Source organism: Arachis ipaensis, chromosome B05 (genome assembly GCF_000816755.2).
Source record: "Arachis ipaensis cultivar K30076 chromosome B05, Araip1.1, whole genome shotgun sequence".
Lineage (NCBI taxonomy): Eukaryota > Viridiplantae > Streptophyta > Magnoliopsida > Fabales > Fabaceae > Arachis > Arachis ipaensis.
This window is the reverse complement of record NC_029789.2, coordinates 73,066,407-73,092,280: the sequence shown is the minus strand read 5'-3', so window position 1 is coordinate 73,092,280 and position 25,874 is coordinate 73,066,407. Positions and strand designations below refer to the sequence as shown.

General features: G+C 38.9%; 1 long non-coding RNA gene across 2 annotated transcripts; it reads right to left on the bottom strand.

Moving 5' to 3' along the window:
* Nucleotides 10,797-12,810, bottom strand: LOC110262882. Of its 2 annotated transcripts, none has more exons than XR_002347894.1 (4): nucleotides 12,655-12,810; nucleotides 12,509-12,563; nucleotides 12,290-12,418; nucleotides 10,797-10,819 (listed from the first exon to the last, which is right to left on the bottom strand). It is a non-coding gene; the product is annotated as an uncharacterized LOC110262882 (long non-coding RNA). The 2 variants fall into 2 exon arrangements; XR_002347895.1 differs by having other exon boundaries at nucleotides 12,514-12,563.

Here is a 25,874-nt window from a genome sequence, read left to right as displayed (position 1 = left end):
TGAGTTTTTACTTGATGACAATTCGGTATACTTGCCGAAGGAAATTTTGTTGAGAGACAAGTTTCCGTGCATCAAGTTTATGGCGCCATTGCCAGGGATTGATTTTGTATCGACAATGATTAAGTTGGAGGATAACTATATTGAGCATTTTTTTTCTTTTGTTTTGTTTTAATTCCATTTGAGTGATTTACTTTCAGTTTTACTTATTTTCTCCCCTTTAACTCTTACCAATTTGTTGTGTTTTTCGTCATTTATTACGAGTCAGTTAACCAACCCACTAACTGTTTGATATATTACACCACTCACAGTGACAGCATTCCTAACAAGAGTAATTTCTCCATTCAATTTCTCTCTTGCTTTTTGCCTTGTTGGTTGTATGACAAGTAGAAGAAGCGGGGCTTCAACTTCCTTTGATTTAGAACCTGAGAGGACCTTCCTTAGATTAAAGAGGGAAGCAAGAGGAAAGAGAGTCGTTGGTGCTGAGGAGGAGGAAGAGTACTTTGACCCAGACATGGAGGAGAATATGGAGAACCACCATGAAGAAGAGGCTCACAACTATGGCAGAGAAGGTCCAGTGAGTCATGCTGGGCAAGAGAGAAGAGTTCTAGGCTCTTATATCAATCCAAACCCAGGAAACTATGGAAGTAGCATCCAAAAGCCGACCATACATGCCAATAACTTTGAACTAAAGCCCCAGCTCATCACCCTAGTCCAGAACAACTGTGCATTCGGAGGAAGTGCCCAAGAAGACCCTAATCAACATCTCACCACTTTCCTTAGGATATGTGATACTGTGAAGTCTAATGGTGTTCATCCTGACACTTATAGACTGCTTTTGTTTCCATTCTCACTCAAGGATAAAGCAGCTAAATGGTTGGAATCCTTCTCGAAGGAGAGTCTGACAACCTGGGAAGAGGTGGTAAACAAATTCTTGGCGAGATTCTACCCTCCTCAAAGAATTAACAGGTTGAGAGCTGAGGTACAAACCTTCAGGCAAGAAGATGGTGAAACTCTCTATGAATCATGGGAGAGGTTTAAGGACTTGACAAGAAGGTGTCCGCCAGACATGTTCAATGAATGGGTGCAGTTGCATATTTTCTATGAGGGTCTTTCTTACGAATCAAAGAAGGCAGTAGACCACTCATCCGGGGGATCTCTGAACAAGAAGAAGACCATTGAAGAAGCCATAGATGTCATTGAGACTGTAGCTGAGAATGATTACTTCTATGCTTCTGAAAGGGGCAATGCTAGAGGAGTGATGGAGCTGAACAACATGGACGCGTTGCTGGCTTAAAACAAGATGATCACCAAGCAGCTGGCTGACCTTACCAAGAAGATGGAAAGAAACCAGGTGGCAGCAGTTACCACCTCATCAGCAGCCCAAGAAGGAGTGAATGCAGAGGATGAAGGTGACTAGGAACAAGCCAACTACATTGGGAATCCACCCAGGCAGACCCATGATCCATACTCCAAAACTTATAATCCTGGTTGGAGGAACCACTGATAAACCACTATTTTATGGTTTATCTTGTGCTCAATTGAGTGGATTTTATCAATCTTTCATACACTTATTCATATGATTTGCATGAGTTTATGTTTTCCTTCCTGATTTTGTGCTATGATTGAAAACATGCTTCTTTGGCCTTATATTTGCTAATATTAATCCTCTCTTATTACCATTCGATGCCTTGATATGGGCGTTAAGTGATTTCAGAGTTTATAGGGCAGGAATGGCTTAGAGGATGGAAAGGAAGCATGCAAAAGTGGAAGGAATGCAAGAAGTTGAAGGAACTGCAAAGCTGTCAGCCTGACCCTCTTGCACTAAAACGGTCATAACTTGAGCTACAGAGGTTTAAATGATGCGGTTTTAGTTGAGTTAGAAAGCTAACGTTCGGGGCTTCAATTTGATATATAATTTACTATAGTTGCCTTGACGATAAGTGACGCGAACGTGTGATCTACGCGGACGCGTCGCAGTGGCAAAAAACCAGCGTGTTTGAATTCGAAACCAGCGAATTTTGGGCTGTTTCTGACCCAGTTCTCGGCCCAGAAAACATAGATTAGAGGCTATAAAGTGGGAGAATACATCCATTCATCAAGACACTCATAATTCACTTTTCATAATTTAGATGTAGTTCTTAGAGAGAGAGGTTCTCTCCTCTCTCTTAGGTTTTAGGATTAGGATTCCTCTTAAAGGATTTAGGATTTCAACTGCTTCTCAGGTTCAACGTTCCTTTTATTTATTTTCCCAATTTACTTTATGAACTTTTCCATATTAGATTTGAATTTATGTTTAAACATAATTTGATGTGTTTCAGATTTATGATTGCTTTATTCTATTTATGAATGCTTTTAATTTAATTTAGATATTTTCTTCCTTTTGGCTTTGGTTAAGTAATTGGTAACACTTGAGTTGTTCAAACTCAGCAGTGGTTGAAATCGGCAGATTACTAATTGATCTAGATTGCTCTAAAGCTAGTCTTCCCACAGGAATTAACTAGGACTTGAGGATCAAACTAATTAGTCCACTTGACTTTCCTTTGCTTTAGTAAAGGTTAACTAAGTGGGATTAAAACTCAATTCTCATCACCATCGATAAGGATAACTAGAATATGACTTCCAATTCTCATACCTTGCCAAGAGCTTTATTAGTTATTATTTTAACGACTTGTTATTTTACATTACTTGTTCCTTATTTTAAAAAACCCCCAATTTACAAGACTCACAACCAATAATAAGAACACCTCCCTGCAATTCCTTGAGAAGACGACCCGAGGTTAAATACTTCGGTTATCAATTTCAAAGGGGTGTGTTACTTGTGACAACCAAAACTTTTGTAAGAAAGGAATTCTTGTCGCTCTAGAAGCTATACTTACAACGCGAATTTATTTGCGTAAATTCTAGATCGCGCGAGAGTTTCGCTCTTTTCAAAATGGCGTCGTTGCCAGGGAATTGCAAACGTGTGCCTTATTATTGGTTATTGTAAATATTTGCTTTTTGATTTATTTTTATTTTTGTTTTTATTTTTGCTTTTTTGTAAATTAAGAGGTTAGTAGTTTTTTTTGTTATAAAAAAATTTTTAGATTTTTATTTTAAAATTTTTTTTCTTATCTTATCTTAGTTTTAAATTTCAAAATTCAATTCTTTTTTTCAAAAATCATATCTTTTTCAAAATCTTATCTTATCTTATTTCAAATTCAAATTTCCAATTTCAATTAAATTCCAAAATCCAAAATTTAAATTTCAAAATTTAAATTTCAAAATTTAAATTTAAAATTTTAAAAATCAAACCTTTTCAAAATTTAAATCCTTTTCAAATCTTTATCTTATATTGTTGACTTTTTCAAAATTCAAAATTTAAAATTTAAAATTCAAAAATCAAAATTCAAAATTTAAAATTCAAAATTCAAAATTTAATTTTTAAATTCAAAAATTTAAATTTCAATAACCTTTTAATTTAAATTTGTTTTTATTTTCGTTTTTAATTTTTATTTGCTATTATGAGTTCTCACCCCCATTGCTTTATGTTTGGTTCTAATGTTGTTGTAAGGAATGGAAACTATAATGAAAATAGGCATCAAGGTTGGAAGAATCATAGATGGGAGGAGCCACAAGGACTTGATCAACCCTCTTGGCAACAACCCCCTCCAATGCACTATAATCAACAACCATTCTGTGATGCATACCAAAATGATGACTATGGTGGACCCCTTTGTAGTTACCAACAAGTCCCGCCATATGCTTATGAACCATCTCCTCAACACAACTCTGGACCACCATACTCACAAACCCGTTACCACCAAACACCACCATATGACCCTAACCTATATCCACCACACCAACCACCATATGAACCACACCCAGAACTACCACCTCAATATTCACCATCTCCATATCCTTATCAAGAAGAACCACCTTCCTATTATGAACCCTTTCTCCAAAATAATGAACCCTCATATCCACCTCAATCTCCAATGGATGACATCCTTCGAGTTCTTCTTCAAGGACAAGCAAAGATGCAAAGAGATGTACTGGAACTTGGGACTGCCTTAACCGAGGTAGTAAATAAATTAGCTTCTCAACATCTGAGCACTCAAAGTACTCCCATGGCTGCATGTGGAGAATCAAAAGAAGAGCGTAGCATGAAGGAGACACTAGAAACTTCGGTGGACAATGAGGAACATGGCTTTGTATTGGAACAAGTGGAGGAAGCCATAATAGTTGCAGAGGAAGAAATGGTTGCAGACTTAGGAGATGCAGATCCTCCATGGGAAAGTCCAGTCATAGAACCTCCTTCCAAGACATTTGAATTTGATGCCAAAGAGGGTGTACAACCTCCAAGGCATATATGATGAGCGGATATTTTATACGCTTTTTGGGGTTAATTTCATGTAGTTTTTAGTATGTTTTAGTTAGTTTTTAGTTTATTTTCATTAGTTTCTAGGCAAAATTCATATTTCTGGACTTTACTATGAGTTTATGTGTTTTTCTATAATTTCAGGTATTTTCTGGCTGAAATTGAGGGAGCTGAGCAAAAATCTGATTCAGGCTGAAAAAGGACTGCTGATGTTGTTGGATTCTGACCTCTCTGCAATCGGAATGGATTTTCTGGAGCTACAGGAGTCCAATTGGCTTGTTTCCAATTGCGTTGGAAAGTAGACATCCAGGGCTTTCCAGAAATATATAATAGTCCATACTTTGCTCAAGGATAAATGACGTAAACTGGCATTCAACGCCAGTTCTATGTTGCAGTCTGGCGTTCAGCGCCAGAAACAGGTTACAAGGTGGAGTTCAACGCCAGAAACAGGTTACAACCTGGCGTTCAACTCCAGAAATAGCCCAGGCACATGAGAAGCTTAAGTCTCAGCCCCAGCACACACCAAGTGGGCCCCAGAAGTAGATTTCTGCACTATCTATCATAGTTTACTCATTTTCTGTAAACCTAGGTTACTAGTTCAGTATTTAAACAACTTTTAGGAATTTATTTTGGACCTCATGACATTTTTAGATCTGAACTTTGTACTCTTTGACGGCATGAGTCTCTAAACTGCATTGTTGGGGGTGAGGAGCTCTGCTGTGTCTCGATGAATTAATGCAAGTATTTCTGTTTTCTATTCAAATACGCTTGTTCCTATCTAAGATGTTCATTCGCGCTTCATTATGACGAAGGTGATGATCCGTGACACTCATCACCATTCTTAACCCATGAACGTGTGCCTGATAACCACCTCCATTCTACATTAGATTGAATGAGTTTCTCTTAGATTCCTTAATCAGAATCTTCGTGGTATAAGCTAGAATCCATTGGCAGCATTCATGAGAATCCGGAAAGTCTAAACCTTGTCTGTGGTATTCCGAGTAGGATTTAGGGATTGGATGACTGTGACGAGCTTCAAACTCGCGAGTGCTGGGCGTAGTGACAGACGCAGAAGGATAGTAAATCCTATTCCAGTATGATCGAGAACCGACAGATGATTAGCCGTGCGGTGACAGCGCACCTGGACCATTTTCACTGAGAGGACGGATGGTAGCCATTGACAACGGTGATCCACCAACACACAGCTTGCCATAGGAGGAAACTTGCGTGTTTGAAGAGGAGTACAAGAGGAAAGCTGAAATTCAGATGACAAAGCATCTCCAAAACTCCAACATATTATTCATTACTGCATAACAAGTATTTATTTTATACCCTTTCACTTTTTACAACTTAAACTAAGAATTATTATTGATATTATATCCTGACTAAGAATTGCAAGATAACTATAGATTGCTTCAAACCAACAATCTCCGTGGGATTCGACCCTTACTCACGTAAGGTATTACTTGGACGACCTAATGCACTTGTTGGTTAGTTGTGCAAATTTGTAAGAAATAGTAATATTGACATTGACATATACAAATTCGTGCACCAAGTTTTTGGCGCCGTTGCCGGGGATTGTTCGAGTTTGGACAACTGACAGTTTATTTTGTTGCTTAGATTAGGAAATTTTTTTTCTTTTTGGTTTAGAGTCTTACATTATTGTTTTTGGTTGAAATTTTCTTTTTTAAATCCTTATTTTCTCTTTTTAAATTTTTCGAAAAATTTTTCTAAACTAATAATTGAGTTTTTCTATTTGAGTTTAGTTTCATATTTTAAGTTTGGTGTCAATTGCATGTTTTTATTTTCTTTTAAATTTTCGAAATTGTGTTCATTGTTCTTTCTTAATCTTCAAGTTGTTCTTGTTTATTTTCTTTGTTTGATCTTTAGTTTTTCTTGTTTTGTGATTTTTCTTGTTTTTCTTGTGCATTTTTAAATTATTAGTATCTTAAAAAAAATTTATTTATTAAATACCTTGTTAAAACACTTTAAATTTATAGCTCAATTGGCTAGAGCGTGATGCTTATGTTCTTGGTAATTGTCTATCTTCTTTTTAAAAACTTTTTCAAAATTAATTTTTCTTTGAATAAATCTTGTGCCAAACTTTAAGTTTGGTGTTTTTTTGTTGATTTTTCTTTAGTTTTTGAAAATTTTGTTTTGGTTTTCTAAAAATTTTAAGTTTGGTGTTCTATCTTCATGTTCTTGTTGTTCTTGTGAGTCTTCAAAGTGTTCTTGAGTCTTTCTTGTGTTTTAATCTTAAAATTTTTAAGTTTGGTGTTCCTTGGTGTTTCCCTCCAAAAATTTTTGAAAATAAGGAGCATTAGATCTAAAAATTTTAAGTTTTGTGTCTTTTTATTGTTTCTCTCTTTCCTCATTGAATTCAAAAATATCTTTTTCCTTTATTTTAATTGATTTTTCGAATTTTTCTTTTAAAAATTCAGATTTTATTTTAAAATTTTTTATTTTATCTTATCTTAGTTTTAAAATTTCAAAATTCAAATCTTTATCAAAAATCATATCCAAATTTTTTCAAATCTTCTTAATTAAGTAATTATTTTAGTCTTAAATTTTTTGTTCTTAATTTTCGAATTCTATATTTAATTTCAAACTATTTTATTCTCTTTTCTTTTATTATTTATTCGTTCCCCTTTTACAAAAGAAAAAATAAATAAAAATATATTCTATTTGCTATTCATATCAATTCCCTTTTCTGCATCATGGATCTAAGTGGAATTGAACAGTCCAGAAGGACTCTGGGGTCATATGCCAACCCCACTACTGCTTCATATAGGAGTAGTATCTGTATACCCTCCATTGGAGTCAGTAGCTTTGAGTTGAATCCTCAGCTCATTATCATGGTGCAGCAAAGTTGCCAGTATTCTGGTCTTCCTCAGGAAGAACCTACAAAGTTTCTGGCACAGTTTTTACAGATTGCTGACACAGTACATGATAAGGAAGTAGATCAGGATGTCTACAGATTATTACTATTTTCATTTGCTGTAAAAGACCAAGCTAAGAGGTGGTTAAATAACCAACCTAAGGCTAGCATAAGGACATGGAAACAGCTGTCAAAAAAATTCCTGAATCAATACTTCCCTCCAAAACGGATGACACAACTAAGGCTGGACATCCAAGGCTTTAAACAAGGAGATAATGAATCTCTTTATGATGCTTGGGAGAGATACAGAGAGATGTTAAGAAAATGCCCCTATAAAATATTTTCAGAATGGGTGCAGTTAGACATCTTCTATTATGGGCTGACAGAGAAAGCTCAAATTTCTCTAGATGACTCAGCTGGTGGATCTATACACATGAGAAAGACAATTGAAGGGGCTCAAGAGCTTATTGATACAGTTGCCAGAAATCAGCATCTGTACCTAAATAGTGAATCTTCCATGAAAGAAGAGGCTAAAATAGTAACTGCTGAACTCAGTCCTGTAGAACAAATTACTGAATTCAATCAGCAATTAGACTTTCTAACAAAACAGCTGGCTGAATTCAAGGAGATACTACAAGACACCAGAATGGCTAATATAAATATGGAGGTACAGTTGAAGCAAACAGAAAAATAGCTATCAAAATAAATAACAGAAGAGTACCAAGCAGTTCAATTAAGATCTGGGAAAACATTAAATACCTCACTTCAAGGCAGCAGGAAGCCAAGAAAAGAACAAACTGCTACCCAAAATCCCTCTGAGGACAGTAAGAGCCCAGAGAGGAATAACTCTGGCGCTCAAACACCAGAAACAGGCAAGGATTTGGCGTCAAACGCCCAATAGAAGCTCAGTTCTGGCGTTCAAATGCCAGGAACAAGTAAGGAGTTGGCATCCAATGCAACTCCAGCTTCTAACTCTGGCATTCAAATGTCAGTGAGGGATCAGACACACACAAGTGCTGATAACAACCCCTGTAAAAAAGCTTCTCCAACCACCTCTGTAGGAAATAAACCTGCAGCAACTAAGGTTGAGGAATATAAAGCCAAGATACCTTATCCTCAAAAACTCCACCAAGAGGAGCAGGATAAGCAATTTGCTCGCTTTGCAGATTATCTCAGGACTCTTAAAATAAAGATTCCATTTACAGAGGCACTTGAGCAAATACCTTCTTATGCCAAGTTCATGAAGGAGATCTTGAGTCATAAGAAGGATTGGAGAGAAACTGAAAGAGTTCTCCTCACTGAAGAATGCAGTGCAGTCATTCTAAACAACTTTCCAGAAAAGCTTAAAGATCCCGGGAGCTTTCTGATACCATGCACCTTAGAGGGTAATTGCACCAAGACAGCTTTATGTGATTTTGGGACAAGCATCAACTTAATACCTGCATCCACTATCAGAAAGCTTGGTTTAACTGAAGAAGTTAAACCAACTCGGATATGTCTCCAACTTGCTGATGGCTCCATTAAATACCCATCAGGCGTGATTGAGGACATGATTGTCAGGGTTGGGCCATTTGCCTTTCCCACTGACTTTGTAGTGCTGGAAATGGAGGAGCACAAGAGTGCTACTCTCATTCTAGGAAGACCTTTCCTAGCAACTGGACGAACTCTCATTGATGTCCAAAAGGGGGAAGTGACGTTCAGATTTTTGCCAGTAAAGAATTTCATAAAAACAGTCACGTTGTAGATATAGTCTCTAAACCGACAGAAATCCCTTCGTACAAACGTTTTGGTTGTCACAAGTAACAAACCCCTTTGAAATTGATAACCGAGTATTCAAACCTCGGGTCGTCTTCTCAAGGAATTGCAGGGAAGTATGTTCTTATTATTGGTTATGAAGATTGTAAATTGGGGGTTTTGGAAGTAAGGTGGGAATATGTTATATGACAAGTAAAATAAAATAATAATAATAAAATCTCTTGGCAAGGTATAAGAAATTGGGAGTCTAGACTTAGTTATCCTTATCAATAACAATGAAAGTCGAATCTTAATTCCACTTGGTCAGCCTTTACTAAAATAAAGGAAAGTCAAGGGACTAATTAGTTAGATCTTCGAATCCTATTTATTTCCTAAGAAAAGGTTGGGATTATTGAAGCTCAATTCAATTAGCAAAGATAACAGTTATCAATTATACTGTTGAGTTGGATAATTCCTGAGTTACTGATTTCTTAACCAAGACCAAAAGGGGAAAAGTAAATCTACTGGAATAAGAATGCCTTCAGATGGGAAGCAATAATCATATAAATAAAAGAGAGCAATAATAACTGAAATACCTCAAATAACATTAATTCAAGTAATCTGGAACAGTTTATAAACTAGATTGGGAAAATAAATAAAAATAAAGAACCTGGGATTGAGAGTTACTCCTAAAACTAAGATAAGTCCTAAATCCTAAGAGAGAGAACCTCTCTCCAAACTAAATCTAAATCATGAGAAGTGAATTATGAGATCCCCCTCTTGAATGGATGCATTCCCCCCACTTTATAGCCTCTAATCTGTGTGTTCTGGGCTGAAACCTGGGTCAAAAGCAGCCCAGAAATCGCTCCCTGCAATTTCTATTACGTTCAAGTCGCGGAAAGGTGACGCGGCCGCGTCGTCCATGCGGCTGCGCGAGTTGGGTGTTGGCCAGGTCACGCGTTCGCATGAGCCACGCGTTCGCATCACCTGGCATCAGGAAAACTATGGCAAATTAAATATCAAATCGAAGCCCCGGACGTTAGCTTTCCAACGCAACTGGAACCGCGTCATTTGGACCTTTGTAGCTAAAGTTATAGCCGTTTGAGTGCAAAGAGATCAGGTTGGACAACTTAGCAATTTCTCCAACTTATTGTATTCCTTCCACTTTTGCATGCTTCCTTTCCATCCTCTGAGCCATTCCGGCCCTATAATCTCTGAAAACACTTAACACACATATCATGGAATCCTTCATCAGTGTTCCTGGATAACAAGCCTAAGAGTTTTCTTTTTGATGATAGTGACGATATTGATGATAGTGACGATATCGACCGTGACCTTGATACGGAGCTGGAGCATCTAACAACTCTGGAAAGAAAAACAAGTTTGAGAAAGACGCCCGGTCCCTATACACACTAAACAAGTGATATTAAGTTGATCAGTCTCAATATCGCAAGTCTAATGCTTTAAGTTCCAAATGCATGCTCAGAAACGTTTATGCCATATATATCAGTCAGATATCCTAATAGCACATAAACACACATACAGAGAATGCACAGAAGTACAATCAGTCCGTCTTTCAGGCTCTATAGGAACGAACTGCTCTGACTCAGCCTGCGAAGTCAAGACTGGCCGGAGAATATACACACATATACATATATATACATATCCAAAACCCAGATGTACATAAACAAAATCCTGCCTCTCCATACACCTCTAGGAGGATCAAAAAGAATAAGTTATGTGGAGAGAAAGCTAAGTACATATATATACATCATAGCATAACAAAATAACCCAGTAACCACTCCGCTTCAAGAGTCCAGACGCCTAACGAGATGCCTCTCGACCTGCATCTGAAAAACAACAACATAGTATGGAATGAGAACTGGAGATTCTCAGTACGGTAAAGGTGCCACACACATAAGATATAAGGTCCTGGGAATGCCAGAGGCAATCCTAGAATGCCGACACTCAGATTACAGAATTTAAAGTGTTAAACAGAAGCCATAAAAGGTGGTTTTCTAAAAATATTTAAACCTAACTTAACCTAACCTGAAATCTAAGTCCCATACTGCCATTCCTCCACACCTCCAACTCCATTATGCATTTTCACAGACAAATAGACAGATAAAGGCAAGCACAAGAAGGTTACAAATACTGCAGGTAACAAATACACATTTAACATGGCAAGTACATATAGGCACACCCAATAAAAGCACAAGCTAGTAATTCAAGTAAGCATATGATGCATGCCTGTCCTATGGCTGATGAGGCTCATCTGTCGGTTATCCAGCCAACCCGACAAGTCTGAATTGTCCTTAGACTGTCCCCCGACGTGCATCCCCAAGAGTCTATGCATAGCTTTTTCTCAGATAATCAATATTGCTCAATTGGGGTAACATTCCCGAGAATTTATATAGTGCCCGGTCACACTTACGTCGTAGGGTCAACAGAGTATCGAGTTTTCTACCTGGTACACGTGGTGGCAAGCCACGGCACTTTATCCAGGGAATCTCGTATCTCAGATCATTCAAATTCATAAGCCATATAAATAATTCAATTATAATTCATCAACATCCACATCATTCTCAATTGCATCTCATTCATCATCATACATTAAACATATTCAACCCTTATCCTTCATTATCACACCTCTCATTCCGTCCATCAATAGTTCCAATTCAAAACATAATTCATTCTTTTCTAAGAATCAAACTTCAAACATAAAACATACTCATTTTCTTAATAGCTCTAAATCAAACCATATAACCTTTGAATATAAATCTTTTTAGATAATCATATAAATAAAATCTCTAATTTTTATAAAATTTTGGCAGCACCTCCTCTAAAACTCGGACTTTGCCACCCTTTTCGGGTCCAAACCTGCTTTCTTTTCAATTCAACACACCCTTCCTCATCATCATAACAGTCACCACAATAAATCTACCTTAGATCAACAATTATACTCATACAATATTCAAATCAAACAACCAAAATTCAACTAAGGATCATAGTTCACTAATCCTAGGCTTCTAACACAAAATACCTCAAATCAATAATTCACCAAATTATCAGTTAATCAACAAGCACCAAACCAACCATGTTCATCAACAATAACATTCAACTATAATTCTCTCCAAATTAACATAACAACATTCACCATCCAAAATTAATAACTAATTATCTAATAAGCTTCAACCAAATATATTCATCGACAATTACTAAACATTAAACATACACCTGCATTCCAACCTATCCTATGGCCATCTAGCCTAAGTTTTCACAGAACATTATATATTAAATGTAAGAAACCTAAACCATACCTTGGCCGATTTCCACGTAATGACCAAAGCAAATTATTTAAAACCAAGGCAGCCCCTCAAAACTCAACTAATCAGCTTCCTCCAAGTTCCAATATTCACAATTTCAAGCTCCAATTATTTATTCACAACCTAATACACATTCATAACACATATATATATCTAATTTAATACTCAAAGCTCAAATTCAAAGAAAATAAAATAGAATTATCGTATCCTCACCTTACCCAAGCTTCACATAAGCAAGAGTGAACGTCTCCCTCAAGCTAATTGGATCCTAAAACATCAGAAATCAAAGAAATTCAACATTCCCACTTAAAATTCGAAAATTGGGGAAAATGAAGGCTGAGTGTAAAATAATGAGTTACCTATGAAATTGTTCCGGTAGAAATGTAGAGCTCAACGCGGTGAACGCGTGGCCGCAAACAGTGCGGCGATTGGAGCTCGAACGGGAAAGTTACGGGAAATTGAATTCACCGTAAACGAATTTCTCTTCTTCTCTTCCCTGGGAGGCTTGCTGCGTCGTTGATGGAAATGAAGAAAAACCAGAGCTCGTGGCTCTTTTTAATTGTTGGACTAATTGGGCCCACAACCCGCTTTTGGCCCGGTTTAACCGGTTCGGCCCGTTCGGTCCAATTTTGGACCGTTTTCTTCGAAATTGGTGTTAAAATTCTCGTTTCAATGAGCTCTATCCTAATTTGATATAATATTCACATTTCTAATTCCCCTTATTAAAAACTATTTTATTGACTAATTATCTACTAATTTAACCGGGGTTTACATCCTACCCACCTAATAAAGAATTTTGTCCTGAAAATTCAAGTTCAGTTACCTGAAAAGAGATGTGGGTAGTCCTTTCGCATATCTGATTCAAGTTCCCAAATATGTTCTTTGATACCAGCTCGACTCCAAGCTACTTTTACCAATGATACTTCCCTTTCTCGTAATCGTTTAACACTGGTGTCATCAATTCGTACTGGGGCTACTGGAAGTGTTAGATTTTCTCTCACTTGAATTGGTTCTGGTTCTAGAATATGACTTGTGTCAGGAGTGTACTTCCTAAGCTGTGATACATGGAACACGTCGTGCAAATTGGAAAGATATGGCGGTAAGGCGATTTTATAAGCCACTGGCCCAATTCTCTTCAGGATCTCAAATGGTCCAATATAACGGGGATTCAGTTTCTTAGTCTTAACAGCTCTTCCCACTCCAGTGGTTAGTGTAACTTTCAGAAAGACATGCTCCCCTTCCTCAAATTCCAAAGGCTTTCGCCTCTGATCAGCATAACTTTTCTGGCGGCTCTGGGCTATAAGCATTCGACTACGAATCTTCTTTATCTGCTCAGTCGTTTCAGCTATCATCTCAGGCCCTAATAAACTCCTTTCTCCAGTTTCATACCAACACAACGGAGATTGACATTTCCTACCATACAGAGCCTCATATGGAGCCATTCCAATGCTTTTCATGATAGCTATTATTATAAGCAAACTCTACTAATGGCATATACCGATCCCAACTCACCGGCTGGTCCAAAACACAAGCCCTTAGCATATCCTCCAAGGTCTGAATAGTTCTTTCTGACTGACCATCTGTCTAAGGGTGATACGCAGTACTCAAGCTTAACTGAGTCCCAAATGCACGCTGAAAAGCTCCCCAGAACCTTGAAATGGCTTCAGTAACTCTTCCTCCCGTAACATCATCCAAGCTGCATATAAAGACTTTTGACTCAAAGCGTCTGCCACGACGTTTGCTTTTCCTGGATTATAATTCAATTCAAAATCATAATCTTTCAGAAGCTCCATCCACCTCCTCTGACGCATATTCAACTCTTTCTGCTCAAAAAGATACTTCAAACTCTTATGGTCTGAAAAAACAAGAAACTTAACGCCATAGAGGTAGTGCCTCCAAATCTTTAAAGCAAACACAACAGCAGCAAGTTCTAAATCATGTGTCGGGTAGTTCATCTCATGCGGCCTTAACTGCCGTGAGGCGTATGCTACAACATTCTGGTGCTGCATCAGAACACACCCCAACCTTTTTAGAGATGCATCACAATACACTTTAAACAGTTCACTTAGTTCAGGTAATAGCAATACAGGTGCAGTAGTCAACCTGTGCTTCAATGCTTGGAAACTCTCTTCACATTCCGTAGTCCAAATAAAAGGCGTATCCTTCCTAGTCAATTTAGTTAAAGGTAAGGCGAGCTATGAAAATCCCTTAATGAATCTGCAATAATACCCCACCAAACCTAAGAAACTCCTGATCTCTATCACTGAAGTTGGTCGCTCCCAATTCATCACTGCTTCCACCTTAGCAGGATCCACAACTATTCCCTGCTTACTCACCACGTGGCCGAGAAACTTCACTTCACTCTTCCAGAACTCACATTTAGATAACTTAGCATATAACTTCCTATCTCTCAGAATTTGCAGCACAGTTCGCAAGTGATCAGCATGCTCCTCTTCAGTCTTAGAATAAACAAGAATGTCATCAATGAAGACAATAACAAACTTGTCCAGATACGGTCGAAAAATCCTGTTCATATAATCCATAAATACTGCCGGGGCATTAGTTAACCCGAAAGACATCACTGTATACTCATAATGACCATAACGGGTTCTGAAAGCAGTTTTCGGAATATCCTCGTCTCTAACCCTTATCTGATGATAACCGGATCGCATGTCAATCTTAGAAAACACACCGGCACCCTGTAACTGATCCATTAGATCATTGATTCTAGGCAACGAATATTTGTTCTTCACAGTGATCTTATTCAATTGCCGATAGTCGACACACAAACGCATACTCCCATCCTTCTTCTTCACCAGTAATACTGGCGCTCCCCACGGAGAAACACTTGGTCGGATAAAATGCTTACCCAACAGATCTTCCAGCTAAGCCTTCAGTTCAGCCATTTCTAAAGGTGACATCCTATAAGGAGTAATTGAAATCGGACCGGCTCCAAGCACCAACTCAATTGCGAATTCCACTTCCCGGTTAGGTGGAAATTCATTAATATCATCCGGAAACACATCTGGAAATTCACATACAACAGGAATCTGCTCTAAACTCTTATCATCACCTGATACTCCCGCAGTTAATAACATAATACCCTGACATTCAGTTCCAGAACAGTTTACTATCATAGAATTCAAATAGTAACTATTCACCACAACCGGTGCTTCTGACCTTTCCGGCATAAACTGTACTGACTTCTCAGAACAATCAAGCAAAACATGATTCTTGGATAACCAATCCAATCCCAAAATGAGATCAAGACCAGTCATAGGCAAACAAATCAAATCATGCACAAACTCACGCTGTTGTACTCGAAAGGGAACTTGTGGACATCCTATCCTAGTCACCATAGCTTCATGAGTAGCATTATATACTTTCAAATCATAACCTAAAACCACCATTCTCAATCCTAATTCATGGGCCTTTTCAAATGCAATAAATGAATGACTTGCTCCTGAATCAAATAAAGCATTTAAGATTTTACCAGCCATTTCACAATTACCTCTAATTAGTGTCTCAGATCCCTCAGCACCTATGGTAGAAGTGGTATATACTCTCCCTGGCTACTGTACCCTACCAGTCTCATACTTCTTCTTCTCTGGGCAATTACTGGCTATATGCCCGGGCTGTCCACAGGAATAGCATACTCCAAGTCCTAATCTACACGGGACTCCAAGATGATATTTTCCGCACTTCTGACAATTCAGATCCTGCTACGGCTGCTTCCCAAACCTTCTTCCCTGATTAACATTGGTATTCAGCCTTCTGTAATTACCTTGACCCTGAGTCTACTGCGGAATAGAGCCTCCATGCTTGAAATTCCTACCTCTCGGAGCAAAGTTCCTTCCTGAAGGTCTCTAAAAAGGCACCCTCAAACTCCCTTTCTCTGCTGTCGCCTTCCTCACACAGTCCTTAGCCGCCCTACTCTTATTCACCAATTCAGAAAATACCCTGATCTCCATTGGGGCAACAAAGCTCAGAATATCGCTCCGAAGACCCCCTCATATTTAATACACTTCCATTCAGCAAAATCTTCAGGCTCACCTTGACAGATATGAGAAAAGCGACATAACTCCTCAAATTTGCTGGTATACTAAGCAACAGTCATCTGTCCCTGCTTTAACTGCATTAATTCAAGTTCCTTGGCATTTCTGGATGAATTAGGAAAGTATTTCTTATATAATTCTATTCAAAAAACCTCCCAAGGAATCGCAGCACCATCAGGCTACAGGATACGTCGTGTCCCCTGCCACTAATACTGAGCTTCACCTTGCAACTGATAGGTTCCAAACTCAACCCATTGCTCTTCAGGAACCTGTTGTGCTTGTAACGCCCTTTCCATAGCCTGAATCCAATTATCTGCATCAGTGGGATTTGAGGTTCCCCTAAAAGTCGGAGGGTGAACTTTCAGAAATGTGGCAAGTGTCATAGGACCGTCCTCATCATTATTGTTCCCATGATTACCCTGATTTATCTGATTACCCAGTGCCTCGGCTGTTGCCTGCATAGCTGCAGCCATATTTCCCAGGGCAGCCATAAAGTCTACTGGATCAGTCCCTATGAAAGCAGGAGTAACGGTGCCTGTCCCTATGGATGATTAATATTAGCAAATATAAGTCCAAAGAAACATGTTTTCAATCAAAGCACATAATTAGGAAGGCAAATGTAAAACCATGCAAATAGTATGAATAAGTGGGTAAAGAGTTGATGAAAACCACTCAATTAAGCATAAGATAAACCATAAAATTGTAGTTTATCAACCTCCCCACACTTAAACACTAGCATGTCCTTATGCTAAGCTTAAGAGAACTATAAAGATGAAGAGGAATGGTAGGATGTATGAAATGCAACCTATCTATATGAATGCAATTACATGCAAAAAAATGTTCCTACCTACTTGGTTAAAAATAAATAAGTTCCCCCAAGACAAACATAAATCAGATTTCACTAATTAAAATTATATAGTAAAAACAAGTAAACTTGTAAGAAGATAGCTCATGAAAGCAGGGAACATAGAATTAAGCACTGAACCCTTACAGGAAGTGTATATGCACTCTAATCTCTAAGGTGTATAGGGTTAATCACTCTACTCTTCTCTAGTCATGCTTTCTAAACTTTGTTCTTCATCTAACCAATCAACAAATATTTAATGTACCAATGCAAACATCATGAGGTCTTTTCAAGGTTGTAATGGGGCCGAGGTAAGGGTGAGGGTATATATATAAGGCTAAGTGAGCTAGTGAAGTGAATCCTTGAGTAGTCTAAGATCTCACCTAACATATACATACTCTATTAAAATTATACTTAGCTACCCAAATTTTCCCACTTTTGTATTACCCTTTTATTTTGAAATGTCTTTATTCTTTTTAATTTTCTACCTTTGTTTTTATCATCCATGTTCCCATAAGGTTCCCCACACTTAAACAATACATAATTTCTATCTTAAACTAACCAAGGATTCAACTTGGGATTTTTATTTTGTTTTTCTGCTTAAGGCTAGTAATGTGGTTATTAAAACAAGGAGGGATTTAGAAGCTCAAGGGGGCTAACAAGGGTGATGTAAAAGGTAGGCTAATTTGGGATAAGTGAGCTAGAATCAAACAATGGCCTCAATCATATGCAAGCATGTAAATACACTAAATAATGGACATATAGATTGGAACAAAATATAGATTACAATCATAGAGAAGGAAACACACAAGAATAAAAATTTATGGTTAAATAATGTAACCATGTAAATAAGCTCAAAGTCTCACAGGTTGTGTGTTCTTTGGCTCAAAAACCATGTTCCAAATTCAACTTCAAACAAGTTTAACACAAAATTTTCATTTTAAATTAGTGAAATTTTTCAAAAATAGGGTCCTAAAAAGAATTTTATTACTTAAACCAAGTAGTAACTAAATGCACAAATCAAATAAACATGCAATCAAATATGCAGATGCAACAATGAACAAATTAATATTGGTGTTGAAATAGGAAATAACTAACCCATGAAGATCGGTATCGACCTCCCCACACTTAAAGATTGCACCGTCCTCGGTGCATGCTAAGATGTGCAAGTGGATGGGGGTTGTGGTTCCTCAGCTGGGGCTCTTTTTGTTCCTTTCCTTGCCGGTAGTTTGGGAGTAGCTTTCTCTTTACCCTTCTTGGTGGCCATTCTGAAAAGGGAAAAAGAAAGTGACTTATAAAGCTAAGGGTTAGAGCAAGGAAGAGAGCGGGAAAGGTGGTAATCAATGCACAATAAAGAAGAATGACGTTAGCACACGCTCATGAGTACATGTGAAAAGTCATCAATGGAAACTAGCTAGTGCATATGATAACAATTGAATGCAAGGTGTTTATTGGCATGCAGGCAAAGGCATGAGTAGCATAGATCAAGCATTCAATGTCCAAGTTAGATTACCAAGTCTTTCAAACTAGCAACATGTTTGTAATGACAATTATATTGAATAAATATGATATGAAAAAGGGTTTTGTGAAAAGCAGGCATTCAGAGTAGTAGAATAAAAGATACTGAAAAGTAGTGCACAATGCCATACGGGCATTTTCACAAACACATAGCATGCATGGTAAATAATCTAATGAAAATAATAAATTGAACATGCAAGCAACCCTTTAAAAATAAATATATATAATTGTCAAATAATTCCTCTAATAATCCACAAGTAAAATATAGAAATAATGACCCAAATAAATTTCTAACACCAATGAAAATAATGCCATGAATGAAAGTATGCAAATAAATAAAAAGAAAAATAAGAAGAATGAGAAGGGAAAGAAGATAAGAAAGGAAGAAGAAAGAAATAAGAAAAGATAAGAAAAATAAGGATTAGAGAAGAAAAGATAAGAAAATTGGCTGATCTGGATATTCTGTGCGCCGCTTGTGACGCGGACGCGTGAGTGACGCGGTCGTGTGGTGCGTGATAAGGTCAGGTGACGCGGACGCGTAGGTCACGCGATCGCGTGGCCTGTTTTGTGCGATTGGCGCGTCGGTTTGCAAATTTTATAGGATCATTTGCAGGGAGCAGCTGGTCAGCTTTTTCCTGCTGTGTGAAGTTCTTCTCCCGCCATGAGGAATCGTGCATGAGGGCAATGATGGACTGGGAGGAATCTCCTCGCTTGAGCTTGCCAGTAGCCTTGCCTTTTCCTTTCCTTTTTGAGGCACACATCCTGAAAAACAGAAAACCAGGGTATGGATAAAAATAGTAAAGCAAATAGGCAAGTAAACAAAGGAAACTCAAAGCGGCAAAGGAGAAATAAAATAAGGAAAATGAGTATATAAAATGTGATTGAATTTATGTTAAATGGAAAAATAGTCAATATGCCATGGTTAGAAAGTTAGAGGAAAGTGAAAATAATCAGAAAAGAGATCAAAAGGGTTAGTATGGTTAGAATTTGAAAAAAAAATTAGTAAATTAAAATTAGTGAGTTAGTAAAGTGCGGGTTAAAGTAAGTGGCGTAGAGAAAAATTCCATATAACAAGGATTCACAGGTAAGAATAGAAGTACTCATAATCGAACAAGGAAAACAGGGTGATGCTGATTCGAATAGAAATATAGAAAGCAAAAATTGGAATCAGTGAATCACAAATGCAGTTTATGAACCAGGAAACCAAAGAGGATAAGAAAGTCTGCCATAGCATTCATGAAACAATTTGGGTAAAGCAGAGTAAAACAGAGTTCAGAAATGCCAAACCAAAACATGAATGAAAACAATTTACAAAAAATTTGGGCAGCATTCCGGCTAAAATTGGATTGTCCCAGAAAATAAATAGCAATCATAGCAGTTCATATGAATTAGAAACTTGCTGTAGTTACCTATAATTAATAGAAATAGGAAAATTCAGAGTAACAAGCAGCAAATGCAAGAAATCACAGCATATGAACGAGGTCACAGGAATAGCAGAATTGCAGTTATGATAAAACAGAAATAGGAACAGTGCAAGTAAACAGACCTAGATCCACTAACCACAACCTAAGCTACCTAACAACCTAAAAATCCACTACAGCATGCATATCTATCTATCCTAAGTATGAACAAAAACGGAAAAAAAAATACAGAAAAATGACGAACGGATAAAAGGGAGTGCGTGTTGCGGAACCTGGAAAGCGAAAGAAGCAGAACGGTTGGGTGATGGCGGCGGTGGTGTCCGGCGCGGTGGCGGGGCACGGCGGCGCGGTGGCGGCTGGGTGGTGCTGGGTGGTGGCTGGAGGAAGTAAAAGCAGAGAGGGAGAAGAGGGTTGGGGGTGGAGGGCTGCGCGACTGATAGGGTTCGCGTGGCTGGGGGGTTATATTTTCGAATCCACGCGGCCGCGTGGGGCACGCAGTCGCGTGGTTGGGGTGAAAATGGGAGTGACGCGATCGTGTGGGGCGCGCGATCACATGAGAGGGGGGAAAGAGGGGTGACGCGATCGCGTGGGTCGCGCGATCGCGTCGCTGGAATTCGTGCTAAACGCACGACTCCAGCGCCGTTTTAGCGCAACTCTCTGTCTCCTTTTGGGGTGATGTGCAATCCATGCGACGCGATTGCGTCGCTCACGCGGTCGCGTGGGATTGGTATTGTGCAAGTGACGCGATCGCATGGGGCATGCGGTCGCGTGGGCCAATTTGTGCGAAATGCACAAGGGCCACACGATTCCAGCCTAACTTTCTATTCGTTGGATCCTTACGCCGATATATATATATCACGCGGCCGCGTGGGTCATGCGGTCGCGTGGGTGGTGTTTCTTGCAATATGACGCGATCGCATGGGGCATGCGGTCGCATCGTGCACCCCTTTTTTTTTCATATATGCATGAAAAATGCAGAATGCAATGATTAACATGAATGCTATGCATGATTCTAGGTTTAATAAATTAAAATGAAAAAGGAAAAATGAAAGCAATTAACAAGAAATAAATTGAAAAAGAAGCGACCATACCATGGTGGGTTGTCTCCCACCTAACACTTTTAGTTAAAATCCTTAAGTTGGACATTGGAGGAGTATCCTGTTATGGCGGCTTATGTTTAAATTTATCTAAAAATCTCCACCAGTGCTTGAAATGCGAATAGCCTCCGGGGTCCCAAACCAAGCATGCAAAGCTTCTGAGCAGCTCCAAACAGATTTTCAGGCTCCCGGGACGACGAATGTCAGGATAGAGTCCAGGATTCCAAGCCTTAATTTTAAATCCGCCTCCGTCTTGATCTACATGTTTCCATTCGGGCGGTTTAAAAAGTAGAATCTCACCTTGGTGACCAAACATTTTCCATGATCCATGCAATTGAGCATGATACCAATCCGTGTACTTCGAGGTGAAGCGTGGAACCTTATTGAACCTTGTGCACTAGCTCTGAGTACGAGCCATTTCTGTTTCTTGGATTATTCCATTTGATTCTTCATAAACGACTTGCCTTGGAGAAATATCCTCCTTAGCATCAACTGTAGTCTCCTTGACGACGTGTTCCTCAATTCTGGATTCCCATGGAGGTTCAGCATCTCCTAGATCTTCAACCAACTCTTCTTCTTGAGCGATGACAGTTTCTTCTACTTGTTCTAGTACGAATTCATTCTCTGTCTTGTCCACTGGAGTTTCTGGTATCTTCTTCATGCTACGCTCTTCGTTAGACTGTTCATATGGGGCTGTGGCTGATCCTTGTGTATTTGAGCGCCTAGAAACCCATTGAATTATCGCTTGCTCCAGTTGTTGAATGGTTTTTTGAAATTTATTTACTGTTTCCGTTAGGCGAATCTCTGCTTCTCGGGTTGCCGGACTTGGACATGACACAAAGGAAAGTGGTGGTGATTGGGAGCGATTGGATTGGCACTGGGGTAAGGAAGGATCATATGGTGGCGAATGGTGAAGAGAAGCTTGTGAGTGTGGTGGTTCGAGGTTATATTGAAAGGATGGTTTACATACACGGGGTGGGGCTTGTTGGTAGTTACAAGATTATCCACCATATCTTTCAGCTGGGTATGCATTGTAGAATGGTCTTTGTCCAGGATATCTCGGAGGGTGTTGCTGCCAAAAGGGTTGATTAGATCCTCTTGGTTCCATCCATCCTTGATTGGTCTGACCTTGATGCGCGTTCCTGCTGTAACTTCTATTTCCTTTAACAATATTAGAACCAAACTAAAAGCGAGAGGGGTGAGAGTTCATGGTAGCAAATAAAGATAAACAGAAAAAAAAAACAAAAATAAATAAATAAGCAAAAGAAAAATATTTACAATAACCAATAATAAGGCACACGTTAGCAGTTCCCCGGCAACGACGCCATTTTGACGTTAGGATTTTTGCCAGTAAAGAATGTCATAAAAATAGTCGCGTTGTAGATATAGTCTCTAAACCGACAAAAATCCCTTCGTACAAATGTTTTGGGTGTCACAAGTAACAAACCCCTTTAAAAATTGTTAACCGAGTATTCAAACCTCGGGTCGTCTTCTCAAGGAACTGCGAGGAGGTATGTTCCTATTATTGGCTATAAAAGTTGTAATCGGGGTTTAGAAGATGATAAGCAAGTAATTTAAATGACAAGTAAAGTAAATGGCAATTAAAATAAATAAATACTGTAAAGCAAACTTTTGGCAAGGTAAGAGAAGTTGGAGGTCCAACGTAGTTATCTCTCTCAACTATAATCAAAGTTGAATCTAAACTCCACTTGGTCAACCTTTACTAGGGCAAAGGAAAGTCAAGGGACTAATTAAATTGACCTTTGAATCCTATTTATTTCCTAAGAAAAGGTTGGGATTACTTAAGTTCAGCTCAATTAGCAAGATAACGATTATCAATTATGTTGAGTTTAATAACCGTTGAGTTACTGAATTCTTAACAAGGACCAAAAGGGAAAAAAAATAAAATTGCTGGAATAATAAAAATGTCCTTAGATGGGAAGCAATGGTAACTTAAATCAAAGAGAATAATCATAAACTGAAAATACCTCAATTATCGTTAATTCAAATAACAGTCTGTAACATGGAAGAAATCATAGATTCAATTATAAAGGTAAATAGCCAACTCAGATACTGAAATAAATAAATAAAGTGAAAGAGAAGTTTAGAACAAAGAAATATAAAACCTGGATTGAGAGTCACTCTTAAAGCGAGAAGAAATCCTAAATCCTAAGAGAGAAAGGAGAAGATCTCCCTCAACTAAATCTAAATCATTGAAAAATAAAATATGCGAGCTCTCCTTTGAATGGGTGCATTCCCACACTTTATAACCTCTGGTCTATGCTGTCTGTACTTGGATCTGGGCCAAAAAGGGCTTCAGAAATCGCTGGGGGCGCATTCTGTAAATTCTGATACGTGGCCTCTGTCACGCGTCCGCGTGGGTCACGTGGTCGCGTCATTCGGAGCTTTTCCTTGCCACGCGGTCGCGTTAGTCATGCGTCCACGTCGTATGCGTTCTGCTTATGTCGCGCGGTCGCGTCAGTCATGCAGCCGCGTCGCTGCATCTTCGCTTCTGGCACGCGATCGCGTCGTCCATGCGATCGCGTGAATACCAGTTTCCTTCAAAGCTCTGTTTTGCTTTCTCCTTCCATTTTTGTATGTTTCCTTTTCCATCCTTTAAGTCATTCTGCCTTAGAAAATCTGAAACTACTCAACACACTAATCACGGCATCGAATGGAAATAAAGGTAATTAAAATAATTAATTTTTTTTAAAGCTTAGAAAAAACATGTTTTTCACAATATGACATAATAAGGAAGGGAAAGTAAAACAATGCAGTTAATATGAATAAGTAGGTGGAGGATTGAATAAATCACTCAAATTAAGCACAAAAGAACTCATGAAACATGGGTTTATCAGCGCGAGTGCAGCCTCGCGGTCGCGCAACTCTCTGTTCGAAACTCTTTTGCCAAAAATCTGGGTGACGCGATCGCGTGGGGCATGCGATCGCGTGAATGGCCATCTTTTAAAAAAGACGCGGACGCATGGGGCACGCGTTCGCGTGGTGAGGCTTGGGTTTCCACCACGAGTCCAGCCCAACTCCAGCTCAACTTTCTGTCATACACCCATTTACGTCGATTCCACAGAGCCACGCGTTCGCGTTGGTGACGCGGACGCGTGGGGAAGCTATTTTTCAAATGACGCGGCCGCGTCAGCGACGCGGTCGCGTGGATCAATGTGTGCCATTAGCACGCCTCCAGCCATGCTTTCGTGTGACTCTCTGTTCATCCTCATTTTCTTCCAAACGCACATACGACGCGGACGCGTCGGCGACGCGGACGCGTCGCATGCCAAAATCCTTTTTTTTTTAATCTGAAAAAAAATATGCAGAATGCAATGTTAATATGAATGTGATGCAAAACTCCAGGTTCAATATAATAAAATAAAATGAAACTCAAAAACAAATAAAACTAAATAAAAATGAGAAAGGAACGATTATACCATGGTGGGTTGTCTCCCACCTAGCACTTTTAGTTAGAGTCCTTAAGTTGGACATTTGGTGACCTCCCTGTTATGATGGCTTATGCTTGTACTGATCCAGGAATCTCCACCAATATTTGTACTTCCAGTAACCTCCGGGGTCCCAAACTAGGCATGTAAAGCCCTTAAGAAGCTTCAACAGATCCTTAGGCTCCCGGGGTGATGATTGTCAGCATAGATTCCAGGATCCCAAATCTTGCTTTTACACCCGTCTTCAAGTTGATTATCATGATTCCATCCGGGTGGTTCAGCTTTAGAATTCTCACTGAAGCGTCCAAACAACTTCCTAGACCCATTCAATTGAGCTTTACACCAACCCTTGCGTTTAAACTTAAAGCTTCCAACCATGATAAACCTTGCAGGACAATTCTTACCACTGGCCATCTTCCTCTTACTCTTAATGCCACAAAGAGCTCTAAGTTGACCATCCGTCTCCAGTAGCCCATATTCAAGTGGGATTAGAAAGCTAAGGGATATGAAATTTACCCATTTGAATATTGTGAAGGATGATGGCAACTTAGGGGGAGGTATTTCTAATGAAATTGCAAGCTCCACTCCCTTGTTCTCTTCTCTGATAATTACCACCTCTTTGCAAGCTTCTTCACTTTCAACCTCTTCCTCTTGGTAGCTTTCTTCCAATTCAATCTTCTCTTCATTGCTTTCCAAGGGCATGGGAGGTTGTGCTTCTTCTTCTTGAATCTTTATCTCTTGATCAACCTCTTCCAAGTCTTCAACTGTGATATGCCTTGGAGGTTGTACACCCTCCTCAGCATCAATTTCAAATGTCTTGGAAGGGGGTTCTATGACTGGACTTTCCCATGTAGGTTCTGCATCTCCTAAGTCTTCAACCAATTCTTCTTCTTCAATAATTCTGGCTTCCTCTACTTGTTCCAGTACAAAGTCATGCTTCGTACTGTTCACTGGAGTTTCTAGTATCTCCTTCATACTACGTTCTTCATTAGATTGTCCACATGAAGCCATGGGGATTCTTTGAGTGTCCGAACGTCGGGAAGCTAATTGACTCATTATTACTTGCCCCAATTGATGAATGGTTGTCTGACATCGATCCACTGTTTCCTTGAGACGATCCTTTGTCTCTTGATGCACTCGGCTTTCATAAATAGGATCATAGTGCTCTTGGATTGATGGATATGGAGATGGTGAA